Source organism: Chenopodium quinoa, unplaced genomic scaffold (genome assembly GCF_001683475.1).
Source record: "Chenopodium quinoa cultivar QQ74 unplaced genomic scaffold, ASM168347v1, whole genome shotgun sequence".
NCBI lineage: Eukaryota > Viridiplantae > Streptophyta > Magnoliopsida > Caryophyllales > Amaranthaceae > Chenopodium > Chenopodium quinoa.
The window spans coordinates 15747-35210 of record NW_018743623.1 but is presented as its reverse complement, the minus strand read 5'-3'; the positions used below and the strand labels follow the sequence as shown (position 1 = coordinate 35210).

The 19464-nt window shown below is 32.8% G+C and overlaps 1 long non-coding RNA gene across 2 annotated transcripts; it reads left to right on the top strand.

Moving 5' to 3' along the window:
* Positions 1 to 4606: 4606 nt before the first annotated feature.
* Positions 4607 to 17914, top strand: LOC110683151. 2 transcript variants are annotated; one of them, XR_002503562.1, is made up of 4 exons: positions 4607 to 4868; positions 5565 to 5695; positions 9872 to 9985; positions 17149 to 17914. It is a non-coding gene; the product is annotated as an uncharacterized LOC110683151 (long non-coding RNA). The 2 variants fall into 2 exon arrangements; XR_002503561.1 differs by lacking the exon at positions 17149 to 17914 and adding an exon at positions 12416 to 12787.
* Positions 17915 to 19464: the final 1550 nt, after the last annotated feature.

Sequence of the window (19464 nt, the reverse complement as noted above, 5' to 3'; positions counted from 1 at the left end):
TAGCATGCCATAGAAGCCTCGTCTGCAACCAAGCATACTGTAATCGTGAAGCAAGAAAAGCATAATGACGGACATCACCTGCGGAATAAACACCAAGGCCTCCATACGCAAAAGGCAAGGTGGCAAGCCACCACTGCTAATCACCAAACCCAGGCCCTGAAGTAGTAACAATACGCTCTAAGGAAGATAAAAAAGCCCCATCGAATGTGTGCTGAGCCGTCTCAAAAGTACTAGGAGGACAAGTAAGCAATGCAAAGTAGAGTTTAGAAACTCCGGTACAAGCCCTAAGCAACAACAGCTCGCACTGAGGATCATCAAGCTTAGCAACCCTATCCATAAGTGCAATGGTCTTGGTCACCCTCTGCAGCACAAGCTCACCTCCAAAACCGGAATCAGAACTAGTGGGACCACCAAGCAACTTAACACCACGTAAGGGTCGAGCAGTATTAGGTGAAAAGACACCCACAAGCTTGCTTCGAGGGTCTTCTAAAGGCCAGAAAACCACGTTAAGATGTAACCCAAGACAAGGCCCTTCATCCATAATCATCTGCAGATCCTTACCCACCACCAACGTGTCACCAATAACAGTGCCGTCATCCAAATACCAAGCCTGAAAACATACATCAAAAGTGTCTCTGATTTTACACACCAAGGGTTGTAAAACCAAAGCAAAAAGAAGAGGACCAAGGGGATCACCCTGCTGCACCCCCTGAGACGACCATAAGGTGTGGTCCCCGTAATATAATCTAGCTGGAATAGAGTAGCATAACTCAACCCATCGCGAAAGGCCCGGACAACGATGATGAACTTCACGTAACATGGCCGCACGATCAACTAGATTGAAGGCATTTTGAAAATCCAGCCAGTGGCGGAGCTAGGGTGGGTTCAAGTGGGTTCATTGAACCCACTGATTTTTTGAAAAAAAATTAAAAACTTTTTTTTAAAAAAAAAAAAATCAAAATAGGTTTAAATAGAATATTTGTGTATTATATGACAACAAGTAAAGTTGTAGCCCAGTGGTTATTTTTACCTCCCATCACACAAGAGTTTGTGGGTTCAAAACCCATAACTCACACTTTTTTTTTTTAATTTTGTTTCCTGAGCTTTCCCTGCTTCAAGCTTTCCTCTTCCTCATTCCCCCAAATTGCAAAACCCTAACTTCTTCCTCCTTCTCTTAATCTCTTCCCGTTCTTCCTCCTTCAGTCCTTCTCTTCCCGTTCTTCCTCCTTCTCTTCCCGGCGCAACACGGCAGCAGTCAGCAGAACGCCAGAACACGGTGGCAGCGGCAGCGCACCAGCCACTCACCCAGCAGGCCAGCAGACCCACCGTCGTCCGTCACAGCACTGACAGCCTCACAGCCGTGTATCGGTGTATGTAGGTAAGTGAATTTGGGGATTTTTTTTTTGCAAATGTAATTTACTTCTCAATTTGGGGATTTTTTTTTTGCTAAATCATTGAATACTTGAAATTCATATGCTAAATTGCTAATATACATTACGAATTGCCAATTTTTTGTAAATTGCTGAAGTTTGGTTATAATTATCTAATTTACTTCTCAAGTTCTCAATTTGGGGATTTTTTTTTGTTACATTGTTGATTTTCATATGCTATTTTCTGTATTTCGTTTTCTGCCTTCTAGTTTTCATAATTTCATATGTTATTTCGTTTTCTGCCGTCTAGATTTCGTTTACTAATTGAGTAATTGACTGTAATCTTTAATTACGATAGTTTTAATTAGCTTTCTAGATTTATCATTCATTCATTGATTTCATTCTGCATTTATCATGTGTGTGTAGCAGACTAGCAGTATATACCTATTATACCATGAGTTTAGAGTCATTTTGGAAACGTGCCGGGAAGTCACAAAAGTCTTCAACTTGTTCTTCACCTAGTTCAAGGGATCCTCCAATAGAAGAACATGTGTCTCCTAATGATGATGAGGTTCCTATTGCTGCAACAATTCCACCACCTGAGAACACAGGTCCAAGTGTTCCAAATACTACTGTTGACTCCGATGATACTCGCATTTATGATGTTGATCTTCTTCCACATGACCCTGGAAAAAGAATTCCAATTATGGAGTATGAAGACTCGAAGAATGCTTCTGTAGTCTTTTTTTTTTTCATTTTTCTATGTGTAATCTATTTGTAATCCATAGTTTGAACTTATTTATGTACTGAATATTTAATTATTGTATTTTTATTCCTTTGTTAATTATGATTTCAAATTTCGGAAGTTTCGAACCCACACTTCGAAAATCCTGGTGACGCCACTGAATCCAGCAATAACATGGAAAGGCCAACATCGGAACCACGATCCTCAATCAACCGATTCATAGCATGAAGAATCGCCTCACCTCCCGAAGTAACCCCAACACCAAATTGGAGACCATCAAAGTAACATCCTAAAGACTGGCCAACCATAACAGCACCGACCTTCGAAACCAGACGACGCCAAACGGTACCCACAGCTATAAGACGATGGTAATCTGTGTGTTTAATTAATTTAAGGGGTGGTTAAATAAAAATAATTTTGTTTTGGGTGGTTATATCAAAAATGGTCTTATTTTTGGGTGGTAATTTACAAATTATCCTAATAATAATATTTTACTATAGTTAAATTTTTCCAAAATAGTGGTTTGTTGTTTTAATAGTTATGCATATGTTTGGAGCTAAAATATATATTTTACTATTTTAGTAGTTTTGAATATAAATTTAAATATAATAGAATTATGGATTCTAATCAATAACTATATAGACAAATATATTATTAGGCAAAAAAAAATATGAATATTTTCTTTTAGTAGAAGGTTTTGCAAATTATGTTAAGAGTGTTTTTTTATAGCTATAAATATTTGTGTTAAAGATATGTCAAATCTTTTTTATTTTAAGTAATTATATATTGTATAAGATAAGGGAATTATTTTTGTATAAGATTTGTTTCTTTAATACTTAGAATTTTATTCAAAAAAAAAAAGAAAAAAAAAAAACTTAAGACACACCAAGAGATGACACGTGTCGTTGATGGTGTGTCTTTTAGTATATAGTTATTGATTGATGATTGATTGATTATTGATGTGATCAAAGTTGTGCATTGATAAGTGTGGTTATTAAAAATGAAATAACTTAAATAATAAATTTGAGCATTTTTATGAGTAAGTAATCTTTATGAGTAGTTTCCTAATTGATATCTTGTTAAAATAATTACACATCAATGATGAACCTCAAAATAATACACTGTTATTAATGGTTTTAAAAAAAAAAAAAAACAGAAAAAAAAAGGTGAGAGCTTAAATTTGGGGATGGAAGCTTTGATTCTACTCTTAAATCTTAAAATTTACTCTTTTTGAACCGTTAACATTAAAGTTGGGCACTAGTGGGGTTGTATATACACATATTATATGCAAACGTCCATGTCTTCTAGTGGATTGTGCTTGAAACATGCCAAAAAAAAAAAAAAAGTTGTGCCATATTGGACTCATCTCAATGATTAAAAAAAAAGCCCCATACAATCTGAATCATGTGTTAGGTTAGGTCATGTAATGCTATGCCAACAAGTCCTCATTATGCTTGGGTCGCTGCATGGATGTGGAGAGTTCATGCTTGGTCAAGCCATTTTCATGTCGTGCCTAATTGACCCTCATGCCTGCTCGATCCATGCCTAACTATAATTAACACCATCTCGAATTAGGTCCTCCTATGCTTGGGAATGAGTTGCATTTCACACAAGTTTAAGAATCAAATTCAACATAAACAACGCTGTGTAGGCTTGAGAAAGTTGACATAGTCATTATTGTAATCACTTTTTATAATAATTGAATTTCTGTGTATTACACTCATAATTTTATATCAAATATTTATTCTTGTTTATACATTATACAACATTTAGTCATTCATCTTTTATTATGCAACATTTATTCTTTAATTAAAGTATCATAGTGAAGTATGATCCTAAAAAATGTAAATTTTGGCACTAAGACCCTATTCAGTTAACCTTAAAAAAAAAATATTCAGTAAAAAAAAAATTCAGTTCAGTAAAATTAATTTCAGTTCAGTAAAATAATTTCAGTTCAGCAAAAATAATTTCAGTTTAGTAAAAATAATTTCAATTCAGTAAAAATCAGTAAACTTAAAGAAGAAATATAATAGAAAATCTATAAAAATAATTTCAGTTCAGCAAAAATAATTTCAGTTCAGTAAAATTAATTTCAATTCGATAAAAATAATTTAAGTTTAGCAAAAATAATTTCATTTCAGTTCAGCAAAACTAAGATGAAGTGAACGGGCCCTAAATCAAACCTTGCTCAAAAAGTCAGATAATTAAAAAAAAATAACTTGAATGCCCTCATAAACACACTTTACACAATGAGGCCCTCTCCACTTCACCTTAAAACGATGATATTCTAAAATTAATTTCAATTCAGTAAAAATCAGTAGACTTAAAAGAAGATATATAATAAAAGATCTGTAAAAATAATTTCAGTTCAGCAAAATTAATTTCAATTTAGTAAAATTAATTTCAGTATTATAAATAAGCAAAAATCCTTTCCCAAAAAAAAAAAAAAAAAAAAAAGCCAAAAATAATTTCAGTTTTAAAAAAAAAAGTTTCATTTACGGGTCTTACATACACTCACTCCATGATGCATTGTTCGTTAAGCTTTACCGCCCTACTTGCTAAAGCATTAAGCAGGTCTTAATTTTGTTCTCTCTTCTTCGTCTCCACAAAACTTCCGGCAAATCATCAATGGCGGATACCAGACCAATTGAGGCGTTAGGTTTTTATTCGTCTATTGCTTCATCCTCTTAAGGTTGAAGAGAAGTCCTCCGCCACTGTTCGCCGATAGTAGCCCTAACACAATTGATTCTCAGGTTCGATTTCGCGGTTTTGCTTCTTTGTTTTTACCTTTAATTTTATTGATTTGGCTTAAGTTTTATGGTTAATTGGAGGTTTGCAAACTTTTGGCGAGTAATTCAGTTGCGTTTTGCTTGAAATTTTGTGATATTTGCGGCATTATTAGGAAATTCGAGCTTATTGTGTTACGAGTTTCTGGAAATTCTTGTCGACATGAAGTTTTATTGTTTTTAATTTTAATTTCAGTTTATAAATCATTTTTTACTGGATTATTGAATTTAGGCAATATTAGTTCGATTGATGATCCAATGTTTTTGATCAGTTTAAGATGATGAGACAAATATGCGAAAATCAATCAATTTCGAGCTGTTTTTAGCATTTTAGTTGAAATGTTGGTGGATTTATCTTCCATGATGCGATGCTAATTGCTGCGTTGTGCTATGTGTGTTTGTTCATTGAAAAACTTTATAGTAAGATTGAGTGAAATGGTGGAAGAAGATTGAAAAAATCTTGAATTAGGTGAAGAGGAGAAATTGAAGACCGTTGTAGAGGATTAGTGTGTGTAAATCCTGTATTTTGACGCTTTTGGACGTGTTTGTGGCGCAATAATGCTTAGAAATCATCAGTAAGGACAAAATTATTTTGAAGCTGGGTTCATTGGTCAGGATATACTATATAGTATTGTATCCTGAAATTCATTCTTTGATGTGCAGAAACTAGTTGCCGCATTTGCTTATGAGGGGATATTGAGTGTAAGCTGCAGTTTATTGATGGGACTAGATCAAATAATATACGTAGAAGGCTTCTATTGAAGTTATTTAGAAATCCAAAGCAGGACAAACTGGTAAGATAGGGTTTATATTATGTTATAGTTGTTACTGCTAAAAGCTTATTATTCTTAAGTGTTATGTGATCTCTCCCTAGGGTGCTTTGTCGTCCTTATGTTATTATTATTCTATGTTCATTCTATAAAATTTAAATTATGTGTTGATTGATGTTTTCTTAGTTTGCAAAGGGAGCTAAAATTTAATTTAATTACAGTTTACAATGTTGGTGTCTTTTTAAAAACTAATGTGGCTACGGACAATTTGGGAGTTTAAATAGAACATATTGGAAGAATAAATAACAATTAACATGATTTCCCTTGGTATAAGGATTTATAAAATGTTCTTTGGCATATGATCAAAATAAGTTGAAATTTACTCTGAAATTGTGCTGGTTATTTTTTGTTCTTGGTGATAGCAACAAACTTGCATACTTGATTGATCTGAAGGTGGTTTTCCTAGTTTCAGTGTTAAAATCTAGTTAAATTTAGCAATTGGAAGTGTGGAATGGTAGAATGAGTAAGTGGTTGTTGGATTTATGTGTCAGTCACTCTTATGGTGAAACATGGTAAATCAATATATTTGAAACACAAATTAATCTTTTCAAGCTTCCTTGCATAATCGCTGCTTTAAACTACTGCTTTTTTCTGATTGGGAGCTTTATATATTTGTATTGGCTCACTTTGAAGTTCCACGTTTATCTTGAGCCATCAGGGCCAAGATTACATCCTTGCAGTCTTTCCTACAATGTTAAAATTATGTTAAACATTTTATATTAACTTTCTATGCAGTACGAACATAAGATCATATAGTTGACCTCTACTTATTTTGTGTTTTGGGGTAAAAGAAACAACAATAGATTCTTTTTAAATTCCTTACAGTTTTTCTAATTTAATAAGTATGTTTTTGTTTTTTAAAAAATTAAAATTATTGGGTAGGGAGACAGCAAAGAATTGAGCATCTTGTTCATAAGTTTAAATAAACATTTTAGCAAGGTTCTGATTTTTTATGGAAGATATCATCCATGCATCCTCTGACCCTCTCTTTTGTTTCATGTAATTAAGTGATCTACAAGGTTCACTTGATTCTTTAAATCTTGATGGAGTATTAGTAGTTATAGATATAAACGTAGTTATAGAGGTAATCATATGCTTGTTTCACTAAATAAGTAAGCTCACTTAGAGAAATCTTGGATATCATCAGAATTTCATAGGAGTGAATGCAATTCATGACAATATAAGTACTTTCTTTGATGTGTTAAAAAAAAAAGTACTTTCTTTGATGGCTTCTTACTAGATTTTGATCACATTAAGGGGGTGTTTGGTATGATTATTAGCAATGGAGTGGAAAGGAAGCAAATAAAAGGGAGGAAAAGATTCATTTAACTCTTACCTTTTAATTTGTTTGGTTTAGCCATGGAAAAGAATTACTTGATCTTAACTCCTTTTCTTTCTGTTTGAGGAGGGTAAGGGTATTGTTACCTTAGGTTTTAGAGAGGTAACAAATAGGTGAAAACCATTACCCAGTTACCTAAATTTTCTAACAAACACTTGGTAACGGTAATGGTTTGATTGAATCTGTTTCCAACCCAAAAAACACTCTTACTTAACATGCTCTAACAATGTTTATGGATAACAATAGTAGAGGGAGATGGAGACTTTTTTTTTCACCAAACCTTAAGTCTGGAAGAATTTGGTATATTAAATGAGAAATGAGACCTGGATGCCTTCATTTCCTTCCTCTTCTCTTCCCCCAATCCATATCAATCCATCACTCTCCCTGCCATTCCTTTCTCTTTAAATCCTCTCATTCAAATACATTGTAAGTCTGCTATAGCACCAGCTCTTATAAAATGGAAATATATCTTGGTCTTTCACTCTTTTGCAATATTCTTTAATTTAAATCTATTTTCTAACTAAAAATTTTAGCAATTTATAGCTTTTACAAAGAGGACACTTTTTTTTTTTTTTTTCCTTCTTAATTCTTAATAAGGAAACCTGAATTAATGTCTTATCAAGTAAATTTTGCAAAACCAGTCCTCTGCAGCACATTTACTTAATTAAGTTATTTCTTATCTTTATTTCTAAGTCCTTGAAATAGGTTTTGCTGCACTAAGAAGACAATAAAAAGCTAGAACTTTCCAAAAAAATGAAGTATTTAAAAACTTAATGATGCTTAATTAAGCTAATAAATTCTTTAATGACAAGGGCAGTTCCCTTGTTCTGCTGTTTTGTTCCGTCTAACTTTTAAAGGGGTGGCATTTGTAGTTTTTTTAAAACTCTTATAGGATCTTGGTCAAGCACAACATTTAATCCCTGTTAGTGATATTTGCTCTCAACTTTGCCTCATTGTTATCAGTAATATAAGGTTATAAATCTGTAACGTTGAAGGTTTGGCTATCTCTCAAAAAGCTTGCATGGGAGCTTGGCTTGAGAGGTTAACATCAGAAAATTCCCAGGCAAGGTGATCTCAATAAGGTGCTTGTTAGGGGCACATGAGGTTGTCCATGGTTGAGGTGATGCGTATGAAGTATGAATAAACATTAAAAAAATTTGCCCCTTCAAGAGAGATTAAAAGAGTATGAAGCAAAGTAAAACCTTACCAATCATAACTATGAAAAATCTGAAGAGGCCAGTTACACCTCCCCAATCTTCAAATCATCTAACCCTCCTATCATCAAACACCCTTGTTTAAATTCTCTTTTCCCAAATTGCTTTCCAGCTTCCACTTGCTGATTTGTTATATCCTCCAAATCTTCCTATTCTCTCAATCTATGTTACTCTGTGCTTCTCTCACACCCTCTTGTTTTGTGAGTTTAACTTTGTGCTTGCTTTTTCTCTATACTTAGCTTCCTTACCCTCCTTGTCATAGTTAGAGTCTTCATTTTTGTACTGCATAGATATTGTTTACTAAATAGCTCTCTAAGATGTCCCGTAGATGGAACTATGAGTGAACTGAAACCAACATGTTTTCACAGGTATGAATGAACGGAATGATATTTGGAGTATTCTTAGGCTAGCTTCATTTTGCAGAAAGTGTACCAATCTTGACGTGTTTAAGGGTGATTTTTGATATGAAAGTAAATTCTGGTGATATAATCACTATCTTTTTCCATGAAGTTGTCCAAAAATGTGATCAACATTTGGTCTTTGGTCTTCCACGAACAGTCTTTATAGGTTTGAAAGGAGCTTTTTGATGTGTTTAGCTGTTTTGGAGTCTTTGGACGTTGTCATATTAATGAACCATTGTAGAAATCCATTAACAATCACTGTCATTATGTCCTTTAGCTTATGTGTTCTTGGCAAATTTTAGCACAAATTACATGCTCAAAGTAAGCAAAATACCATCAAGAATAGGTGATAGTGATGGAGTGTAAAGCCCCTAAGTTTATATTGGGCTATGTGCTATCTGTTATATGCTGCACTTCCTCAATGAGTTTTGTTTCGTAATAGGTGCTTCGATTCTTTTGTCAGTTGATGTGCTCTCACTTAATTGCTTGAGCTTGTTCATTTGTTATGCCTATCGAATGTTTTCTAGTGAGAAGCTTACTATATTTCTCAAATAATTTTTAAGAATGTTAATGCTGTTATATTTAAACAAGAAGCCTCGTCTTGATTTTGATTTGGACCCTAAATATATGGGATCCATTGAAAAAAAATTCCTCTCATTTATTATTGGAATTATGGAGAAACTAAAATTCTGTCAAATCTATGCAAAAAGAAGCTAACTCTCTGAAAACTCCACATATTATGGATATAATAGGGTGTAGGCCAAATTTGAATAACAGTTGGGTCCTCTACTTTGTTGCCATCCATTTCAACACCTTTTTAAGTGACAACATGACCTAAGAAAACTATGCTACTCGTCATGAAATTGCATTCTTTTTTTGAGAAGAGAATATAGAGTCCCAAAATCACTTCTGTTCACCATAGTCAAACCAATGCTTGATATGTCATTCTGGATAACATTATTTTGAAATAAGTTCTCTTAAGCTGCTTGAGGATTATCTTCATACTTGTTTATTTTGAATTACTCCGTAATATCCCGGGCTTTGCACAATCTTTCAACCTTGTAAGTCTTAATGGTGTTTTTTAGATTGTGTTTGGTTGCATCGCATTTGCTTTTGACCTGTATACCTTTAAATCACCCCCCCCCCCTTTATTCCTCTTATTACAGTTGTGATTTCTGTCTTGCAGTTGGAGATTATCTTCTGTCTCAAAGAGTGGACAAGCTGCAATGCCAAAATTATCCTAATTTCTAGAAGCCACCTGGATGAGTTTTGAATTGCTTGGGGATAATTGCTTTTTGAGGTAATTAATTTTCTTCGGTCATAGAATTTGAATTACTGTGATGTGCAGTGTGGATTTGCCCCTATAGAGCTTTAGATCATAATATTTAGGGATGTCAATGGGGCGGGTCAAGTAGGATGAGTCTCGGTTTGGCGGGTGGTGGGGCGGGGATGGGGATAATAACCATACCCGCCATGGGTGATGGGGGGCGGGGGTGGATTTTAGGTTGTACCCGCCCCATCCCAACCTCATACCCACATCTATATATCTTTAAAAACAAAATTATACTTCCTCTGTTCCACAAATATTGCAACAAGGATGAAATTATGCATCCCAAAGCACATTTTATATGTTAAATATTTATAATTATATAATAGTAAAAATTATAAAAAATTGATATTGTAAAAGTTTGCGAGACAGATCTAATAAGACCCCACATGACTATATTTTACTTTACGTATAAATCATAATTTTTGGTCAAACAAGCATGATGAATAGTGCAAAAGTCCAATTGATGTAATATTACTAGAACGCAGGAAGTATATATTTATACTATTTTATAAAAATAATTATGTTAAATAAAATATTAATTATAATACTTTATGATACACTTATATAGTTATATTATAAACAAAAAAATGTGAAATATTAAGAATGGTGTTTTTTTTTATTTTTTTTTTTTTATTGTAATCTATACTTTCTTTGTTCCACAAATATTGCAACAAGGATGAAATTACGCATCCCAAAGCACATTTTATATGTTAAATATCTGTAATTATATAAGAGTAAAAATTATAAAAAGTTGATATTGTGAAAGTATTTTATGAGACGAATTTAACAAGACCCCACAGGACTATATTTTACTTTATGTATAAATCATAATTTGTGGTCAAACATGATAAATAGTCCAAAAGTCCAATTGTTGCAATATTACTAGAACGGAGGAAGTATTAATTATGTTGGATTGTGTATTTGAGAGCGGGAATCAGGCGGGTCTTTGGTGGGGATTAGGTAGGGGTGGATATCCAAGTAGGGGGTAGGGCGGGGATGGTTTTGGAATTGTACCTGTCGGGGTGGGTATAAGGATGAATTTTGGACCCGTCGCGGGGATGGGGATGGGGATGGGATGAAAATGCTAGGTGGGGATGGGGATAGGAAGACCAACATCCGCCCCGCCCCATTGATATCCCTAATAATATTACTACATTTTTGGAGACAGGATTAGAAATCATGATGCCTTCTATTTTTATGTGGCTCCATCATTAATTTCAAAATTTTACATGCATGTTGCGAAACCTATTAGCTGTGCACTCTGGTAGCCTTGCTGTGCTCTTTCATCAAAGATAATGATTTGAAATTCAATCATGTGATTGTAGTTCCAAGTTCTAATCATGGGTGTTGGAAGTGGGAACAAACTTTTTAAGAGAGCGGAATGATGTTAAAAAACCATGCTATCCCTATCTGACGTGGAAGCTTATGGGCCGATTCTGGGAATATTTCACTTCGTTTTGAAATGATAACTAACTTTTGGACCCGTTCTACGCATGGGTTGTGCTTAAATTATTAGTTTTATTTAAAAAATTATCAATTAGTTGAATGAATTTATTTCATCGTCTTTTAACATGTTATAACATTTTATAAATTAGTAGTAATAATTGTAGAAAAAATGGTTTAAAATTATAAAATCAAATCTCTATTTACATAATAGTTAATCATCCATTTGTATAAAAAACTAAATACCAAACATTATTATAAATTTACATTTTTACATCAAATATGAAGGTATAAAATTCTTCTTTACTCAATATTAATCTTTTTAATAATCATCTTCATTGTTGTAGAAATTTTACATAGAATTTTAAACGATGTTTCTCTAATTTTTTATTATTTGGAACTTAAGTGATGTGAAAAAGCTTTATTGAAAATTTGTATTTATATTAGAAGATAGGGAAGATAAAGAATCAAAGAATTGAATGATGAATGTGAATAAATTGAATTGAAAAATGGAGGGAGAAGAGGAGAAGGTTTAGGAAATTTAATTTGTGATTGAATTTAAATAAGAATTACAAAATATAAAGAGTTAATGAGAAATAATAAAGGAGGAGATGAAGAGAATTTTTTTTGAAAACATAAGGAAAGAGAATGATTATAAAGAAAGGTGAAAGAGGAGGAGGACATGTGTCAACTTTAGTTTGTGATTTCGAATACTAAGTATAGATAGATATGATAGGCTTCTCTTTATTTTTTTATTTTTTTTATTTTTTTTTTGAGTTGTCTTAATTGAAGTAAAAGTTTTTTTTTTTTTTTTTGACCTAGACTCTGAGCATTTCCTGTATTACCCCTATATATTTATTTATTTTTGACAGCTACTACCTAGACACTTAATATACTGCACTTACATTTACTCACTCCTGTGCTATGGCTTCTTTTTTTTTTTTTTTTTTTTGAAAGCGTGCTATGGCTTCTTAAGACATGAGACACCTCTGCTCTGCTATTTGGTACCTTCTCACACTAATTAAGCATCTGTACCGTACAACCAGCTTTCTTGCACCTTTGGGGAGCAACACTCTAGTCCTCTCTCCTCATCTTCCACTAGAAAGTGCGTGCTAGCAAATGGGTTGTGTTGTGTCGAATTCATTTTCATGTAACACTAGCCTGACCCATTTTATCAAACTAGTTTAAACCCTTGATACTAAGACATTTAGCTGTTTAAGATTGGAATTCAAGGAACTTTTAACAATATATTAATTTCTTTTGCTTGGTTTTGTATCATTTTATCTATGTTTGGCCAGCCCCTACCTTGCTAGTATAGTAAAATTTTAAAGAAATAATTATATTATGCTAACTCATACAGTCATACCTCTATATTGTGCTAATATGTTGAAATTTTTTATATTTTTAAATTAAGTAGGTGTACCCTTTTTAGTTTTGGGTTTAAAATATCAACACTAAGCTGACTTAATTATCAAATAGTTAACTTAAGTGGGTTAAAAAGGCTTGACCTACTTGGTTTTGTGTTTGGGTCAAGGTTTGTCAGTTTTAGGTTCCACATATACGGAGTATTAAATGTGGTTGATTACAAGGTTTTTTGTATGAATGTGGTAAAAATGTGGGGCTGACTGATTGTAAAATCTTAGGAGGATTCAGAATCTTGGCTAAGTTTGTTTTTATTTATTTATTTATTTTTATCTTGAGCTTAGCGGAGAGGAAGGATCCAAATTTAAGGCATTATATACTTTTTTTTGTAGGCAGCAACTTGTTGGTAGGGATTGGAGTATGATATTACAGGAGGTAAAAATGGAAGGATGAAAAGTGAGATGAATTTAACTGAGGAAGGATAGTTATGATGATTTTTTTACTTAATTCCCTTATGAACGACCTTCTGATAATATCCGTCCTCTTATTCAAAATGGAAACCAAAGGTTTTATCTTCCTTTACCTCCACTGTGAAAACAACTCACATTAGTAATTTCCTTAGGTCAGAGCTTAGGTCATTTATTTATTTCATACTATCTGAACTTGACAGTTGTCATAGATAGAAGTATTTATTTGCTATGTATGGAAAAGTCATAAGATAGGAGTATTTTTTCGCTATGAATGGCAAAGGGTGTAATTTTCAAAATTTTCGCTCCTCTATTTTTAGTATTAAGTGATCATGAGGAAGACCCTCAGATAATTTAGTCAAAATAATGTATTTTGCAGGAACGTTTTTCCTCCTAGTGTCTAGGTGCCAGGAGTATTTATTTTAAGTTGCAGGTTCATTTACTGCGTTCACGGTCTTCTTTTATTGTTTGGCATTGAGACATTAAGCCGAATCTTAATTAGGTGAGAACGAGATTAAGAAAGGACAGATTACCCTGGTGATAACATTTCTGGCAATTCATTCTTGATGTCATAGAATAATGACATTATATTGGAGTACATTTTAGTTTTTACCCAAACATGAGTACCTTTTTTACCCAAATCTAATTGCACCTATAGCAAACCTACTATTGGTACTCTTGTTCTATCTTCGCGGAGGGAAAAGTTGGTGTTGCCGTAAATTTTTAAATTTTAACTGAATCTTAATTAGGTGAGAACGAGATTAATAAAGTACGGAGTACAAATTACCCTGGCAATTACAGTTCTAGCAATTTATTCTCAATGTCATAGAATAGTGACAATAAATTGGAGTACTATTCACCCAAATTTAATGGTACCTATAGCAAATCTACTAGTAGTGCTTTTTACCAATTTCCTGTGGAAAAAAGCTAATTCATTTGATATTGGTCCTGCTGTAAAATTTTATAGTTGTATTGTGGAATTATGTCTACTTATTGATGAGCAGTGAACTTATTGTAATTTGTAAGCGATGAATTGATTCTAGGTAAGAAAGACATTTAGTTGAATGTTGTTTGTTTTGTGTGTGTGTGTATGCAGTGAACCTAATTCATACAAGGAATAAGTATTTACATCTTGCTATTGATGAGGCATTGATTAAGAAATAATTTGTTTGATAAAAAAAGACTTATCAGCAGAACTTATATGCTACAGTTGTATTCTACACATCAAACTTAATCACATCAAATCACATAAATGATGCTCTTTTACAGTTTTGTTTTGTGAAAGTTGATTTTTAAGTGATTGTTGATGACTAATTACAATTCTTGTGTATAATTTTTTTTTTTCTTCCATTCTTTGTTGCTTACAACCTTAATTTTAAATTTATAATGTATAATTGGTTTAATAATGTGGCAAGTAAGATGGTAAGAGCACTATGTCTATGATGAGCGTGTATGGTATGTGGGAGCTTATCCAAGTGTGCGTAAAAATATACTCACAGGGTTCTATATTGTAGTGCATGTGTTTTCTACTTCGGTTTTTTTTTTTTGGTGTCCTGACATGTTGTGTTTATATCTAATGTTTTATCTTAAAAAATTACTCTCTTTTTTTTTTTTTTTTTTTTGGGTTTTTCTACATAGTAACCTCGTTTTTTTTTTTTCACTTTTCTACGCTGTGATTTAACATATATGACTTTCTACGCTATCTTAAAGTATGAAAAGTCACTATATTGTGACATCGCCGTTAAATTGTCGTTAGTTGCTTCCGTTAACTGTTACTATTTCCGTTAATGGGGCCCAACCACCGTCCAGCCACCTTCCAGCCACCCCACTGCCAGCCACCCTCCCCCCTCCCTTTCCCCCACCTACGCAGCCCCACCGGCATCAGCATTACCCTCACCGGCATCGGCCCCCTCTCCATGAATTCAGCCCCTCCATTTCCAGCCAGTTCACCTCCACGCTCGTACTTCCCTGTCCGGCCGCCCTTCCCCTGCCAACCTTTTTTCACCGCTCCCCCTTCACCTCATTCCTTCTTAAATTCCGGCCACCCCCAATAAGACCATTACTTGTACAAATCTAAGCAACTCTTCTCAAAATTTCAAATTAAAAATTTAATAAATCAATGTGGAAATTCAGCAACCAATGGTTGCAACGACATATTAGTGATATCACTCAATTTAACATGTAACATCATCAAAGATTAACCCAATTGAAGCTAGAATGTTAATTAACTCAAACAAATGCTTATTTGCAGCAACTATTTTCATCAAAACTATCATATACCCAAGAATAGATCAACAATTCACAACTAGAATTAACTAACTGGGGCGACATTAGGTTTTCAGACCTAGTGAGCAGAAAGGGGAGGAGTTGTTGCGCGCTTAGGTTGAAGGAAAGGCTGAGAGGAGATGGCGGCACGCAGCAGGTCGAACGGTTGGCCAGAGGCGATGGCGGCACGACGCAGCAGGTCGAACGAAAAAGAGGAGGGAGAGGATTTGGCAACCCAAAACGTTAGCGGTGAATGGCGGGAGGGGGCTAGCTATTGAGGGTGGTCGCGATTCTGGTGGTTATGGAGGGAAGAAGGGAAAGGGGAAGGGGAAATGAAAAAAAAAAAATTAATATTTTCATTTTAACGGAAGCAACTAACGGCAGTTTAACGGTGAGGTCACAATATAGTGACTTTTCGTTCTTTAGGGTTACAACGTAGAAAGTCATATATGTTAGGTCACAACATAGAAAAGTGAAAAAAACGAGGTTACTACATAGAAAAACCCTTTTTTTTGTTACCTTTTCCCCAATTTTCATGCCATTATTTACTTTTTTTTTTTTTTTCATTTCTAAAAATATTACACTCGGCAAATTAAATTAAATAATTCTTTAGAAAAAGTTTATGAAACTGTACATTAACCATCAATAGAAAAAAAATCTTTTGTGTTGATGGAAAGTAATACCTGTAAATCTTAGGCTCTGTTTAGTTCATCTTATTTTTGCTTATCTGAACTTATCTTATCTGATCTGGTCTGGTCTGGTCTAATATGATCTTATTGTCTGATTTGACCAAATTTTAACCTTAAGTGTACGATAATCTGTAAGGAAAAAAATATATCAAGTGGGATCTTGTTAGATTCGTAATAATGTGTATTTTATTAATATGTAATTTTCATAATATTTTTTAGTTACGAAATTAAAGATATTTAGCGATAAAAAATTGCACATAAAACGATGATTTGAAATGAACTTATTTTTTTTTATCTGAACTTATTTTTTTTTATCTGAACTTATTTTTTCTGAAATAAGTAAAAATAAGTTGAATTAAACAAGGCCCTACTCTCCCCAATTTTAAATACTTGCTCCATTTTTACTTTTTGCACTATTCATTCATCCTACTTTGACCAATGTTTGTGATTTATTCATAAGAAAAAATATGCTTTTGTGGGTACTTGTTAGAACGTCTCAATGAATAGATTATTAATTTTTAATTGTTAGAATTTATACTTATTAATAATTAAAGATATAATTGATCAAAAATTTGTATCGGTATACATGTCCAGATTAAATGGAGCAAAGTATTTAAAAACGGAGGAAGTATAAAGTATTTGTTAGAGTATAATGTTTGAAAACATAAGATTTTATAGATTCCAATTAGTTTAGATATTGAAACAAAATAAATGCTTTATAAGTTCAAATAAATAAATTCCAGTGGAAAGAACATAAGCTTTAAATTCAACAGCTTTAAAGAGATTTTTATTTATCGATCTGGTGACTTTAGTAATATCTGTGGGGACTTTGTGGTTGCTTATTTATGGGTTGACTCAATCTATCCAAAGAATTAAACAACAATTTTATTATATGCTGATGTTATAGGTGTATGGTGAGTCAGGAAACTCCGGATTGAAGTTATGGGGAGGCTGATAACTGGTAAAATCCTTAGTCCATTAACTCAACAGTACTACATTGGCGGGTTGTCAACTTGTCAATCCAAAACATTAGCTGCGTTGGAGAACTTAAATTCAACCGTAGAAGCAAGTTAATGTTTGCCTGATAGTTTTTTATGTCTACTCATTTCTTATGAGAATTGGCTAAGCTTATGTTTGCCTAGCATTATCTTTCGTTTCCCCACCTAGTTTAGAATAATTCCTCTGTAACAACAGGTACTAATTATTTGTATCAATGACATGAACATTCATATTATACCTCAATTTAAAATTAAAAATCATGGTTATAGTATAATTTGAATTAGTAACGTGATAGTTAAATTGAGGTTGTAGAGAACAATTCCTTTCCTTATATTATATTTACAATGCCTTCATTTTCAATTTGTTGGCATTTTGGGTATATTTTTTTCCCTATTCCAAAAGGTTTTTTGCCCCTCTTTTTTTTTTACGTAGTAATTTTTTTTTTTTTTTTAATACTTCTATATAGTCTTTTCATTTATTCATTAAATAAGGCAAGTAGGTTTATACTATTCACACGTGCTTACTGATTAAAGTACTACGTATTTATTATCAATAGATTATTGCTGCTGCTAAAATTTAATTCATTCTACACATTTTCCTAAAATACGTAGGGTATATTCTTGGTTAAAGTGTGTTACCATAAGTTTAAGGGATTACACTAACCATGGTGATTGGTGAGATAGGTGAAGAGACAAGAAGGTCATCAACTACATAGAATATTAGTTTAAAATCCAATGTGACATGATAAGTTGATTTGACATTTAGCTTGCCATTAGAGATGTTAGTGAACTTAATCCATACGTGTATTTTGAAATCTACTCCGTAGGAAGTAAAAGGGAAAAGTAATTGTTTTAGAGGTGTTAAATTCTAAACCTATTATTAGTCTAAATATATTTAATGAAGTTTGAGTAAAATCTATGAATAATTAACATATTCAAATTTGACACACATGTCAATATATGACTTTATAGATGTATAATTAAATATAGTAAAAAAATAAAAAGTTGATATTTTAAAGCTTTATATTAATACCTATTTAACAATATATTTCTTGATACAATTCATTGTTAATAATTTATTATAGAACTATGGTAATAGTTAGTGTATGAATATTGAAAAAAAATCTAAGTTCTTGTTTAATTCACCTTATTTTTGTTGAACTGAAATTATTTTTTCATTAAACTGTAATTATTTTTACTGAACTGAATTTTTTTTTGGTGAACTGAAATTATTTTTGTTGAAGTGAAATTATTTTTATTGATTCTCTATTATATTTCTTCTTTAAAATTACCGAGTTTTACAGTATTAAAATTATATTTACTGGACTAAAATTATTTTACTGAAGTGAAATTATTTTACCGAATATTATTTTTTCAAGGTGAAGTAAACCGGGTCTAACATGTCATTTATTCGAAGACGGAGAGAGTATGATTTGTTTCCTTCGATACCAAAAAATTGAAATTGTGGCAAGTACTTCGTGCTTCCTCTTTGTTTTAATAAGTGTTACACTTCTTTTTTTGGCAAAAAGCTACCTTTCTTTTACAATTTTTAAATACTTCAACTACCCCACTTACCTTATTTTATTTAAGTCAATTAAATTGCCTAAAACTATGTGCCGGTCAAACTGTAACACTTATTAAAACACGAAGGGAGTATATGGTTATTGTACCGGAAAGAAAGGGTTAGTTAACCAACCTAGTATAATGCTACTATAGGAGCTGTAACCAAATCATGCCTTAGCACTGATACAATCTAGTTTGGTAAATTAGGTTTTTTAAAAGGTTCGATTATAGGATCAAGATTGATGAAAACAGAATTTTCATTAAAATGTTTTTGGTGCAAATCTCTCTCTGGGATTAACCTGCATCTGTCACGTGCAATTATCCTACTGATGTACGAGTAATAATATTTATCACCAATCCCTTATCATCTATCGAGAATGTTGTCCGTAGCCTGTTTTGAACCTTATTATCAGTATTCAGTGTAAGTTGATAGACAGCTATGCTGTTTGTTAGCAGTGACTTTTTATGTTTTTCACCCGTCATTCTTCTCTATTTCTTCGATGCAAATCCTATAATTTGCCAATCGATGCAATAATTTCTTGGTATATGGTCTTATATACTGTTATAGGAGTGCTAAATGCTTCTATCAGCAGTGGTATGGTTCGTTTTTTGCTATTATAAATGCTCTCCCTAAGCTTGAATGACTGATGGTCTGCTGGGCA